Source organism: Rousettus aegyptiacus, unplaced genomic scaffold, assembly GCF_014176215.1.
Source record: "Rousettus aegyptiacus isolate mRouAeg1 unplaced genomic scaffold, mRouAeg1.p scaffold_m13_p_7, whole genome shotgun sequence".
In the NCBI taxonomy this organism is placed as follows: Eukaryota; Metazoa; Chordata; class Mammalia; order Chiroptera; family Pteropodidae; genus Rousettus; species Rousettus aegyptiacus.
Genome location: NW_023416310.1, coordinates 19,618,236 through 19,630,754, shown reverse-complemented (window position 1 = coordinate 19,630,754; position 12,519 = coordinate 19,618,236). Strand labels below are relative to the sequence as shown.

Here is a 12,519-nt window from a genome sequence, read left to right as displayed (position 1 = left end):
CACTATGCCAAACTTACTCTGGTGTCTAGTAGTTAGGAATAATTATATATTATCTTAAATGGTTAGTGATTTATAAAAATTATTTATGCCTTTATTATATATCTGACATTGTGATGCCACTTAGGATCCAAAGGTGAAAGATATACTCTGCCTTACAGTCTAATGGTGAAGAGAGAGGACTAAACAAATACATTCGGTGGTAACCTGAAGAGGCAATTATCAGGTTAATACTGGGTCACCTCTATCCAGAGTAATCCAAGTAATCCAGAGTATTCAGGTTAGCTATAGGGTAGGTTGGTCTGGGAATTCACTTTAAAGAAGGATTAAATTGAAACCCAGATGACAGTAGATCTGAATCTTAGAATGTCCTTCAAAGGACCCAACATTCTGATCTTCCATTGAGTAGACTGGGTATCCCCTGATCTAATCCAGAGTTAGGTCAGATTTCTCTGGACATGGAACAGTTGCTCTGGACATGAGTGTTAAGTTCAGAGCCTTTGGATTAGGGTCCAAGAAACAGAACTACCTGACAGTGGGTAATATGAGCGGGGAGACCAAACATTAAAAGGCCAGGAGGAAGTTTGTTCTGAGTCACATCATTATACAGCTCTTAAGCATTTGTTCTGTTCACAGCCCTGTGCTAGCAACAGGTTAGATGGAAAAGGGGAGCAAACCGTTAACATCCACCCTCCAGTGACTTGTAATTTAGTTCAGAAGAGAACTAATATATATAAAACTATGAAATAATGTTTCAATCATAATAAATTCAGTACTTATTATGGCCCAGACATCTTACATATATTATCTCCTACAACCATAATACAAGTCTTGTAAGGTAGACGAAATCGACTCCATTTTATAGATGAGAAATGATGTCTAGAGAGGTTAAGAAATGAGTTTAAATTCAAACCGATAAGTTTAAAGAGGAAAAAGAAATAGAAGCAGGATCTGGGAAGTCCTGAGATACCCATGCTGTCTGCTACCTTTGTGCTTCTCTCTTGACACCTGTGAAACTGTTTCTTGTCAGAAAAATAAGGATGCTGGCCTGGAATTAGTCAATGGCTGTGCCCGAGAATCTGAGGTTTTCCTGAAGAAAACAGGTGCGTGAGCCTTTGCTCTGGAGATTCTGCTTTGTCAGATATGAATATGTGAAACACTGAATCGGCATTTTACACGTGGCTCCAGGTGATGCCCACAGAGCTGTTCTCCAAAATAGGCCCTTAGGAATCAGTGAACTAGTACTGTGCACCTTACAGAATGTTCCAGAAACCAGCAGAATTGCCCTTACTTGGGAGCTGGTCAAGAAGGCAAAGCTAGGGCCCTGCCTTCGAGGTACTAGGTGAGTCTGTGTTTTAATGATGATTCTTTAACAATTAAATTCTATAATCCCGACACTGAAAGCTACATGGATCCTAAAAAGAGAGAGAAGGTAAAGTGTGCTTACGTAGTTGATAAAATTCTAACAGAGGAAGCGGGACTAAGGTTGGGTAGGATTTGGATTAATAGCTGAGAAGGGGAAGAATATTGGGAATTCAGGAAAACGACAGCACTAAAACACAGGATGGACCTGAACCTAGAGACTCATGGGCTCATGGGCTGTGATGAATTTAAAGAGAAGATTTTATATTCCACCTTCAGGGCCCTGCCGAAATACTTTGGGCAAGTCTCCTTCTCACCCCATTAGTAAAATAACAACATAGGATGAAAGTCCTGATTCTATTTCCCACACTGGAGGCATGATCAGACGCTCCCACAGGTGAGGCACTTTTAAGGGAAAGTGGTCCTTTTGAGACCACTTCCTTACTATGCCCTGGCAGTCTGATTTGCTACGAACCTGAAGTGACTGTGGTAAGGCTATTCACAATGGTGTTGTTGTTGCTGCTGCTGCTGCTGTTATTGTTGTTTATATTATTATTATTTATTATTATTATTTTGCTTTCATAATAGTCTTTGTCAACACTGCTGACCAGCTATGAAGTGGCGGCTGGTGTCAGTTCAACTGAGGGTGAAGGAGGAGAACAGAACAGACAGTATCAGAAGGCACTATCCTCTGCTCCACTGTGGCTTGGAAGCTGCAGGGCAGACACAGGGAGCCCTTGAAACACTCCCAGAGTGAGCAGAAACACAAGCTGAAGGGATGCAGCATCCGGAGAAAGAGCTGGGGCACCTGCACTCAATGACGCCCAGGCTGCCGCTCTCAGGAAAGGGGTGATAGAGCTCCAGTGCCACAGGACCTAAGTCCAGAGGACAGACATGCAAATCGAAGGCCACCTTCTGAAAGGGCGATAAGTTCCCAGGGAGGGGTCATTCTTAAACATGATCCGCACCAGTGGGGGAGAGGGGTTTGCACCAAGGGGCAGCCGCAGCTTGGTCTCTGGGAATAACTATTACGAAGGCACAGGGCGGCAGGCAGCCCCAGGCACAGGTAGCTGAGGCTGGAACTCCAGTGCCATCTTCAGCCCTAACTTCTCACCAAACACCTAAAATGTCATCTGCCTTTTTATGTTATTTAGTTTGGGTCCCCAATTTCTTCTTTTTTTTATTTTTTTTTGGTATGACAAATAAATGGTTTTGTGTGTTTTTCTAAGCCTGAGGCATAAGTTGACTCATGTTACTCTAGCAAATATATCATCTGAACTTTAATGTAAAGAGTTTTATTTGCCACATCCCATGTTTTCAATGATTAAAACTTGTGGGATCTCTTGGTTAAAATCTAGAAGTGCTAATGAGACGCTCTTCTAAAGGTGGAGACAGGTATTTTGAACAAAGCAAATTGCCATTGATAATTTTCTTTTAACTGATGCAAACTAAAGCACTACAAATTTAACAGTTGTAAAGATTGAACTGAGAGAAATAAAAGGGGACGACAACTGAGGAAGTTTCAATTTTGTAAGTAGCTGTGCATAAAATAATCAGCTCCCAGATTTGCATAAATTAGTTTTGCTATTCCCTTTCTAGATTCCCCAGAGTTGGCAGTATCCCATCGGCTCTCAGTTTGCTCTTAAATGTCACTAGAACCTCTGCTCAGAATTATAACCTAATTACAACATACACATTTGGGGATACTTTTATGTTAAGAATTTGTGCAAATTTAACAAATGAAACCAGATGACATGAAGCAAGGAGAACCACTTGAGGAACATAATGTAGATGCAGAGATAAAAAACATTAGATGATATTCCTAACATTTTCTCCTTTAGCATTAAGTGTTTATCAAGGCTGCACACTGCAATAATGGTGAGTAATGTTGCATGGTATAATGGAAAATGATTGAGTGATATATTAGAGCAGTAGCTACACATCTGAGTATGTACTTAACAGCTTGGCTGGTTTTAATACGCACCATAATTACAGATACTAAGCTGGCAGGTTTAGCTAAGAACGGTTAAGAAAGTAATCACTGAAATAAAATGCAGCATGTTTCAATCTTTTTAATCTTAATACTACTTGTCCCTAGTAATAAGCAAAGTGACTTTGCTGCTCTTCGGCAAAATAATTTTCATGTACAAGATCACTTAGACTACACGACAGTTCTATAGGTATTCTGCTAATTAAAAAACAAAGTACGACATCATTATACTGGCGGAGCAAACAGCACTCACTCTGGCTTTCCACGTTGTCCTATCCCTGGGAGATTTGATATGACCCTCACTAAAAACTGTCTGGGAGGCAATATGAAATAAGATTTACATAGAAATTTCATTTCCAGGTCTTAGAGTAATTGTGGTCCCTCACTGTTAAAGGTGAAGGAACGCCTTCTTCCTCCTTGTAGGGTGGTTCCACATTCATTTTAAATCAATCCTCACTCCCTCTAATCAGCGACAGAGGTGATCACCAGCTTCTTAATTTCAATTCCTTCCAACAATATAATTTAGTGAAAAAAATGCATTCTGGAAAGTAGACCTTACAGTAAATGTCTACTAGCCTAATTACATTTACCTAATTACATTTTCATTACAAAGCTGAACATGCAGTCCTTGGCAAATGTTTAAAACCTAAAAATGGTTTTAAAATGTCTCAAAAACACAATTCTTTGCTATATATTATATATTTTTCATTTGAAATTTTTAAAATAAAAATACAATAATAGTATGTAAATGTGTAAAAGAGTACTGTGTTCCCTAAAAGTTACGAATGTAAATACCAGAAATGTGTACAGAAAATAGTTCCAGTCTGTGGCTGTAGGATCCTTCTTCCCCTCCCTAGCCATTGTTTACCCAAGATTGTAGTAATTCCCTAAAACTTCAGTGACTTGCTATGGTTTTTTACATACTTTCAAGCTGCTTTGATAGCACCTATTCTCTTTTGTCTTTATTTAGCATCTCTCTTTAGTTGACCACATTTCTAGATAACTACATCTGGCACTAATAATTGAAATTCATAATTTCCTGGTTGAAAGGAATGGTCAAATCTATGATGTATTCCAACAAAATATTTGTACAATTAATGACGCTGATATTTTAATGAGTAAACAGATTTTAATAATACTACCTTGTGATTATGTTAAAATCACGACTGTTCAAAATGCACAGCACTAGTTATAATTACTCTAACTTATCTATCACAAGAAAAGGAGAGATGCATCCAGGACCACAGTTAAGAAGAAGCAGAAATAAGATCAAGATGGAGGCACACTACCTCCGAATGCTGGAAGGAGATGCTACTCCTTAGGATTAAACTGGTAACAGTTGGTAAGCCATATAAAATTTAAACTCTTTTATTTATTAGATTATAGAAAAAAATATTATTCAATGTTAAAGAAGTTACTCGTGTATTTGAAACTGGTCTCTAGCAGGAGAAATTATTCTCTTCAATTATGTTATTCTAATCTTACAAACTGATCAAACTGATTCCCAGTAGAGGACATGCTGAATGATTGCTAGCTTACTGATATCAAGAACTGCAGTCCAGACCTCACAGACTATTGTTCAACATTATCTCCTTTTAAGCCTTAATGAATTTATCAGTATGCCTGTATAAGATACACAGAGAGAGCATGAATAAGCAGGAGAGAGGGAATTTAGATATTATATGTTTTATAGAATATATTTCTAAAAGTGAGTCAGTTATAAGAAGTACTGAATTACTTCATAAGGATTCGATGAGAACTTACTGGTTAGACCAGCAAAATGCGTTAAAAATTTTTCCAATAATGTACCTTTAGCAGAGAAAAATGAATCTCCTAGGGTCTGCAGTTAAAGTGTAGGATACTAGCAAAAAGTTCAAACTGCCCTTGAAGTTTTATGTTTGGTCTTAAAAACCCATTAGTACTCTATAATTCATCTTTTTATTTTAATATATGTAGATATGTTAGTCCAGATCCTCTGAGGGGCCTATGTCAAAACAAGAGATTTATTAGGGGGGAAAAAATGCCTGTGAAGGGAAATGGGAAGAGACCTGAGGTTGGCCAGGAAGGCTGTCAGACCACCCGCTGGTCTGGCTCTTGTGAAAAAGAGAAGGAAGGCAGAGGGCTGGGTGAATGAGTCTTGGAAGGTAGTGTATTTCATTTAATAAAGCCAATGGGAGTTCTTGATCCAAAGTTACCCTTCATAGAAGTACTTCACTTCCCAGGAATGGGCTTGACTTATCTCTGCCCTGCTTAGTCATTGGCCAGGAGCAGCCCACTGAAGTGTGAGATATATAGGCTCACTAAAAGATTAAGATCTAAGAAGATTACAGTATGCAACCACTCCCCTGATACCTCTGGATGACAGCAACAGGGCTTCTGTATAACAGAGAATTAAGCTGAAAGAACCAAAAGGTTCAGTCTCTATTTAAGAAGGAGTTTCCAGGGAAACCCAAAGATAACAAGGGAGAAAACAAACAAACAAACAACAAGAATACGAAAGGAAATTTAAACCACAAATATCTACAGTAACAGCAAACATTAAAGATAGCCAAACTCCTAGCCAGATTGACATAAACTCTCTCATTAAAAGCCTATTTAGGTCAATTACTATTACTCAGTATATCATGTCTGGCTTTAATAAAAAGTTAAAAGTCATGTTAAAAGTTAAGAAAAGAACACTAATAGAGAAACAAAAAAGCAACAAAATGAGATTCAATATGGCAGAGGTATTGGAATTTAAAATAACCATAATTAATATACTGAGGACTCTACGGAATAGATGAGTAATGTAAGCAGAGATTGAAACTCTAAAAAAGAATCAAAAGGAAATTTTTAAAAAAATACTATAAAAGAAAGAAAGAATTCCTTTGATGGGCTCACCAGTACACTGGACATAGGCTAAGGAAAAAACACAGAGCTTGAATGTATGTCAAATGTAACTTCCCAAACTGGTTTTAATACTTATTTCCAAAGTGCCCTCCAAAATATCAATTCCCATTTCCATCAGCAGAGTGTATATGTGCAATTCTTTATACTTTCACTCACACTGGGTATTGCTATTTTAAAAAAATAAATTATTAACCACTAATATGTACTCTATTCTCAACAGCTTGGTGCCTAAAAGAAATATAATAAAGATTATGTAGTTTCATTCAGATTGATGATAAAAATTGAATAGAACTAAAATTATTTTAGTGTCCTAAGACAGAGTATTTCAAATATTTTTACTGTGATTTACAGTAAGAAATACATTTTACTACATAACAGAAAACATAAACATGCACAATGAAAAGTCCCATAAAATAATAATTAGACTTACTATGTGTGGCGCACTCTGGTGTTTTCTAGTCTAGTTTCATATTCTCTAATATATTTCATTAAAAAATTTTGGTTGAGACCCACTCAATTAATTGTATCACCTATTAATTGAGAAAAATATAAGTAACCACTCTCTAGATTATTTTTAACATTTTTGGGCTATAATGTACATCCAATAAAACAGAAAAAAATTAAGTGTACTGTTTAATAAGTAAATTTTGATAAATGTTTTTGTTGAATAGCCACCTTCCCAATCAAGATAGAGACCATCTGTCACCTCTTTGTAATCGATACTCAAATTCGCCTCCTGTACTGAGCAACCACTGCTCTTATTTCTATCACCATAAATTAGGTTTGTCTGCTTTAAAGTTTCATGGAGATGGAATTACAGTCTGACTAGTTTTGTATCTAACTTTTTTCACTCAATATAATCTCTATAAAATTTATCTGTGAATATCAGGAGTCCATTTTCTTTACTGAATATTATTTCAGTGTAAAAGAAGAACAGAACTGTTTGTTTATTTACCTCTTGAGAGACCTTCCCCCTTCCTCAGTTTTTGTTTTTTTATGAATAAAGATGTGTTATAAAAATTTATGTATCTTTTTGTGAGTGTATATTTTTATTTCTCTTTGGTAAATACTTAGGAATGAAGTTGCCGGATCAGAAGGTAGTGCATGTAAAATACAAAAACAGCTTAAAAACAGCCAAAGTGATTGTATCATTTTATATTTCCAAAAGCAATATATTAAAGTTCCAGTGGCTCTATATTTTTCCCAGCACTTGCTAATTAGTTTTAAATTTTTTAATCTAACCATTTTAGTATGTATGAAGTAGTACTTTACTTTGGTTTTAATTTGCATGATATTTAGCATCTTTTTTGTTTTTATTGTCCATGAGTACATACACTACTAGAATGTTTTGATTTTTTGTTTTGTTTTGTTTTCTAAGAAATCTTTGCTTACTCCAAATATATGAAGATTTTTTTCTTATATTTTCTTCTGGAACTTTATCCTTTCAGCTTTTACATATGTGTCTATGATCAATTTCAGATTAATTTTTGTCTGTGGTGTTGGCTAAGAAGAGTTCAGTTTAAATTTTTTTTACCCATATGGATATTTATTTGCTGAATAGTCTACCTTTTCCACATTTAGTGCCTTTGCATCTTTATCCAAAATCAAATGACCATATAAATATGGGTCTATTTCTATACCAGCTGTTCTGTTTCCTTGATCTTTAAAAAAAATTTTTTATTCCAATACCACATTCGAATACTGTAGCTTTTTAGTTAGTGGTCCTTTAACTTTTTTTTCTTTTTCCATAATTGTTTGGCTCTTCTAGGTTCTTTGTATTTTCACATAAAATTTAAAATCAGCTTGTCAATTTCTACTAAAAAGTCTCCTGTGATTTTAAATGAGATTGCATTGAAATGTCAAAAAGATAATGAGACTACCACTCAATATCTGAAATAGAAAGACGGCGGAACAGTCATTTAAAAAAGAAGAGGAAGTTATAGTTTTCTAATTTTCTCAAGTTTGTAAAATATTAAAACCCAGGTGTATTAGTTCACTAAGGCTGTTGTAAAAAAAAAAAAAATCGTTATCTAGGATGGCTTAAGACAATAGAAATTTATTCTCACACAGTTCTGAATGCTAAAAGTCTAAAGTCAAGGAGTCAGCAAATCTATGCTCCCTCTGAGACTCTGGATAGAATTCTCTCTTGCCTGTTCCTAGCTTCTGGGGGTGGTGACCAGCAGTCCTTGGTGTCCCTTGGCTTGCAGCTGCGAAACTCTGGTCTCTGCCTCCATCATCACTTGTCTATCTTATGTCTTTTTCTCTTATAAGGACAACAGCATATTGGATTAGGACACACCCTAATCGAGTATGACCTTGTCTTAACTTGATTACATCTGCAAAGACACTATTTCCAGAAAAGGCCTCAGTCACTGATCCGCTGAACAGGTGTAAGCTAGTTCTGGTGGCCACTTGTCATCATGGCTAAAGAACTATCAATCTTTATCTAACTATAGAAATTCTTCTCAGAATTTATATATTGGGGGGAAATGGCTCTTAATCATATTGAATATTTATCCATGAACAAATATGAATTTATTTAAGTCTTCTTTAATTACTCTCAGTAATGTTTTGTACTCTCTCTATATTTTATTTCAAGAGATAATTTATCAAGGCCAATTTCTGTCCAATAATCCTAAAGTCATTTAACAAATCCTAAATCCATTTACATGTGAATTTATCATTCCATATATTTCTGTTGTATCCAGAATAATTTCTTGAGAAGCTAAAAAAATAAATCTGAGCTCTTATTTGGCACAGAAATTTGAGGGACTCAAAGGGTAGGTATCACTTACATAATAAACAGTAAGTCAACTATAAGTGTTAATAGGGAGAAGGAAAGGCAAGCATAAACATTTTCAATGTATTCCATACTTTCAAACCTATTCCATATTTATATTTTGTTACTTAGATAATAGCAGAGTATAATTTATTAATTTGAGATTCATATGTGTCCCTCCCCAATTGTTTCTGGAAGTAATAATAAATAAAACAATAAAAAGTAATTTAACTGGAAGGAATAATAGAAGCATAGGTTTTATATAATATTCTTGGAATAATGCAAAACAAAATGAATGCTGATTTCTCTTCAATATGCCAATTCTGCTCTTATTTTTAATTTGAATAATTCTAATATCAGCATAGGAGTATAGAATTTTCTACTCAAATATATCTTCAATCAATAGAATGTAGCAGAATAGAAGCCATTCATTTCAGTTGGGGGGAAAGCCCAGACATTGATCATTATTAATTCTGTACTTACGTGAAAAGCTCTTCAGCTCTAATTGTGATAATTGTGACTACTTGCATTGCAAGAATGCCTATAATATAAATGCATAAAGGCATTACTGGAATATAATCATTACCAAAAACAATCGAACTAAGTAATTCTACTATAATCTAGTTTCTTTTTTTTTACTTTTTGATCATTTTGATGCTCAGGTTATTACTCATAATTACTTATATTCTTTAGAACAATGGTGTCCAAACTTTTTTAAACTCACTTCTTGGTTTACAAAAAAATCACATCCACTATAAAATATAGTCAATTATTTAAACATTGTATATATGACATGTATATATGTACACATACATATACATATATGTTTGTGTGTATACACATATATATTTTGGACATTATAATATATACATGGAATTATAAAATAAAATAGGACAAAATAAATATGTAAATAACAGTTGCAGTATTTTCTTCTCATACTCCAATGCATTGTCTTGCTATACCTCCTTTTGGACATACTGCTCAAGAAGATGATTGTTCTGATTGGATAACAGTCGACGCATATCAAAGATAATGTTAAACTAAGGAAATTTAGGTCAGTGGCTTCAGCAAGCATCAGACTTATTCAGAGAACTTATCAAAACACAGATAGCTTAGCTCCACCCTCAGTGTTTCAGATGCAGTAGCTCTGAGATTTTGCATTTGTAGTAAACTGTTAGGTAATGCTGCTGCTTCTGATACTGCTCAGGACTCTACTCATTTGGACCAAGAAGGTTTATACTAAGTATGGTTAAGTGGTAACCAAGAGATTAAAGCACATGATTTCCTACTCTATTTTTAATACAAAAATGTAATTCTATATTAAAGTACATAATTTCTTCAAATCATCTAAAATATATTTTCCCCTAATGGAATAATCCTTTTGAAAGAGGGTAATTTCTAAACCAAACTAATACACAAGGCAAATCAGGAATTCGTGTTTGATGATTTTACAATTTATTATAAAGGGATAAAAAATAACTAGCAGGTAGATAAGCTGCCCATTTCCTTCAATATTTCTTCAGTTTTTCACAAAATTTACAGCGACAATTAACCTGAGTGCACCCTGAGCTAGCAACCCTTTCCCATAGCTCATTCAATTGTTAGACAGTTTCTTAAAGGTAAAAACAATAGCTCATATTTATTTCATTTTAAAAGGTCACATAGCTAATAAGTGGCTGGACTAGAACTTGAATCCAGGTAATGTGGTGATAGAATCTGTGCACTTATCCGCAATCCCATATCGTTTCCCAGGTTTTAGTGAAAAGGATTTCTAGGTTTGGCCTATTGAAACATTTTTATGTACCATACTGTCCCATTCCTAAAAGCCTTGTTTCTGTCACTTCTGTTGTTCTTCACGTCTCCCGGCTTTATGTGACGCTTTCACTCTGGTGCTAGAGGTGCATTTGGTCTTCTAAAGAAATAATACGTGTAGGGGCCTGTCAACAGGACTACTTCACATGATCACTCTCTAGGCTGACCTACATGCTAGCTGCAATCCCCTGAGGTGCTGTGCCCAGAAAACTCAGGTGAGCTGATCCATGTAAGTGTCTTTCGAACTTAATACTGGTTGAAGGCCATGGTGAGTCCAACACAAATGACCTGGGCTTTGAGTTTTGTCATTCTATTAATAAAAACCCCCATTATTCATTATTCATTATTCAGTTTGAATAAGTGCAGTCTGAGAAGCTAATTAGTCTCCTCCTGTATCTCCAGAAAAGTATCAGGCATACAGCTGATACTCTTCAACAGGTCAGGACCTAACCAGTAATCCTCAAAAATGCTAATTACTCTTTGCTCTGCTCCAACAAAGGCCAGTGTCCCAATCTGTATGGACTTAATGTCATCCTCACACTTTCTTGCTGATACCAGTTTCACAGAAGACTGGAAAAGATCCACACATGCACACCCATACTTTGGCCAGTTCACTTGTTAAATAGTAAGAATTATCAAATATTCTCCCACGATATCACAGAATTCCCAGAAGTTTCTGAAGTTCTAAATTAACTGTCATCAAAATTTTGCATATCATTGATAGACCAGTGGTTGTGTCCTTCGTTTACAAAAAAAAAAAAAATAATGGACACAATGTAAATTCAGCAAATAAATTGCAAATAACACACTAAGAATCTGCCCACCTAGTACAATTTGAAAAAAAGATAAAAGTTACTTTTATTATTTTAATTTTTGACCATAGAAAGTTTCACCCCTCTACCTACCTGGGTGTCTAGCAGTTAGAGCTTCAAGGTCAAGGCATTTCTGTAAAATAAAAGGTGATCATAATTGTAGCTACTCTGCCTAATATGACATTAATTCATTAGTAAACTGGGTGAAGGGAACCGAAGTGGGGGGGGGGAAGCTTCAGAGTTATAAAGTCCTGTGTGCAAATCCTGCTTCTGCTACTTTGTAGCTATATGACTAGGTAAACTACTTAATCATATTAAATCATTTAAAATGGAAATAACAGTACCAACCTTGCAAGTTTTCTGTGAGGATTAAAAAGGTGCAGTGCCTGTGATGGCAAGTTGGTCATGAGATGTTATAACCTTGGAAACTTCTTACTTGGCTAAAGGCTACTTGAAGGCAGGTAACACCACTGTCGTAAACCCAATCTGAAGGCTAAGACTGAAACTCAGAATTCTTTATTATACCTATACTTCCCATTCTGTTACAGCTCACAACCTAACAATGTGATTTCTTTTGGCTCTAGCTAGGCTTTCTAATTCAAGAAAATTTTTGATTAGTACAAATCTCTGCTTCCCATTTTACTAGACTTATGTCTCGATGGTAATTTTCAGGGTCCAAAAAATATTATTTAGTGGTTTACTTCTAACATTCAAAACTCTATTTTTGCCTTAAGCTTCAGATCCAACATACAAGTCTTTTTATTCTATTTACATTTCCAGCACATTTTAACCAGGGTTTCATTTATAAACTTATATCAATGTTTTAAATTGCATTCATAAATTTAATGTATTTCATTTCCTATTTAAGTACTTTGGCT

At 35.2% G+C, this 12,519-nt stretch overlaps 1 long non-coding RNA gene across 1 annotated transcript in view; it reads right to left on the bottom strand.

Annotated features, from left to right (window-relative positions):
- Positions 1–9,495: 9,495 nt before the first annotated feature.
- LOC107505742 overlaps positions 9,496–12,519 on the bottom strand; it is a 45,886-nt gene continuing 42,862 nt past the window's right edge. Inside the window, exons 5-6 of the long non-coding RNA XR_004952128.1 lie at positions 11,735–11,774; positions 9,496–9,558 (exon numbers count right to left, since the gene is read on the bottom strand). This is a non-coding gene — a long non-coding RNA (uncharacterized LOC107505742). The remainder of the gene's footprint in view (positions 9,559–11,734; positions 11,775–12,519) is intronic.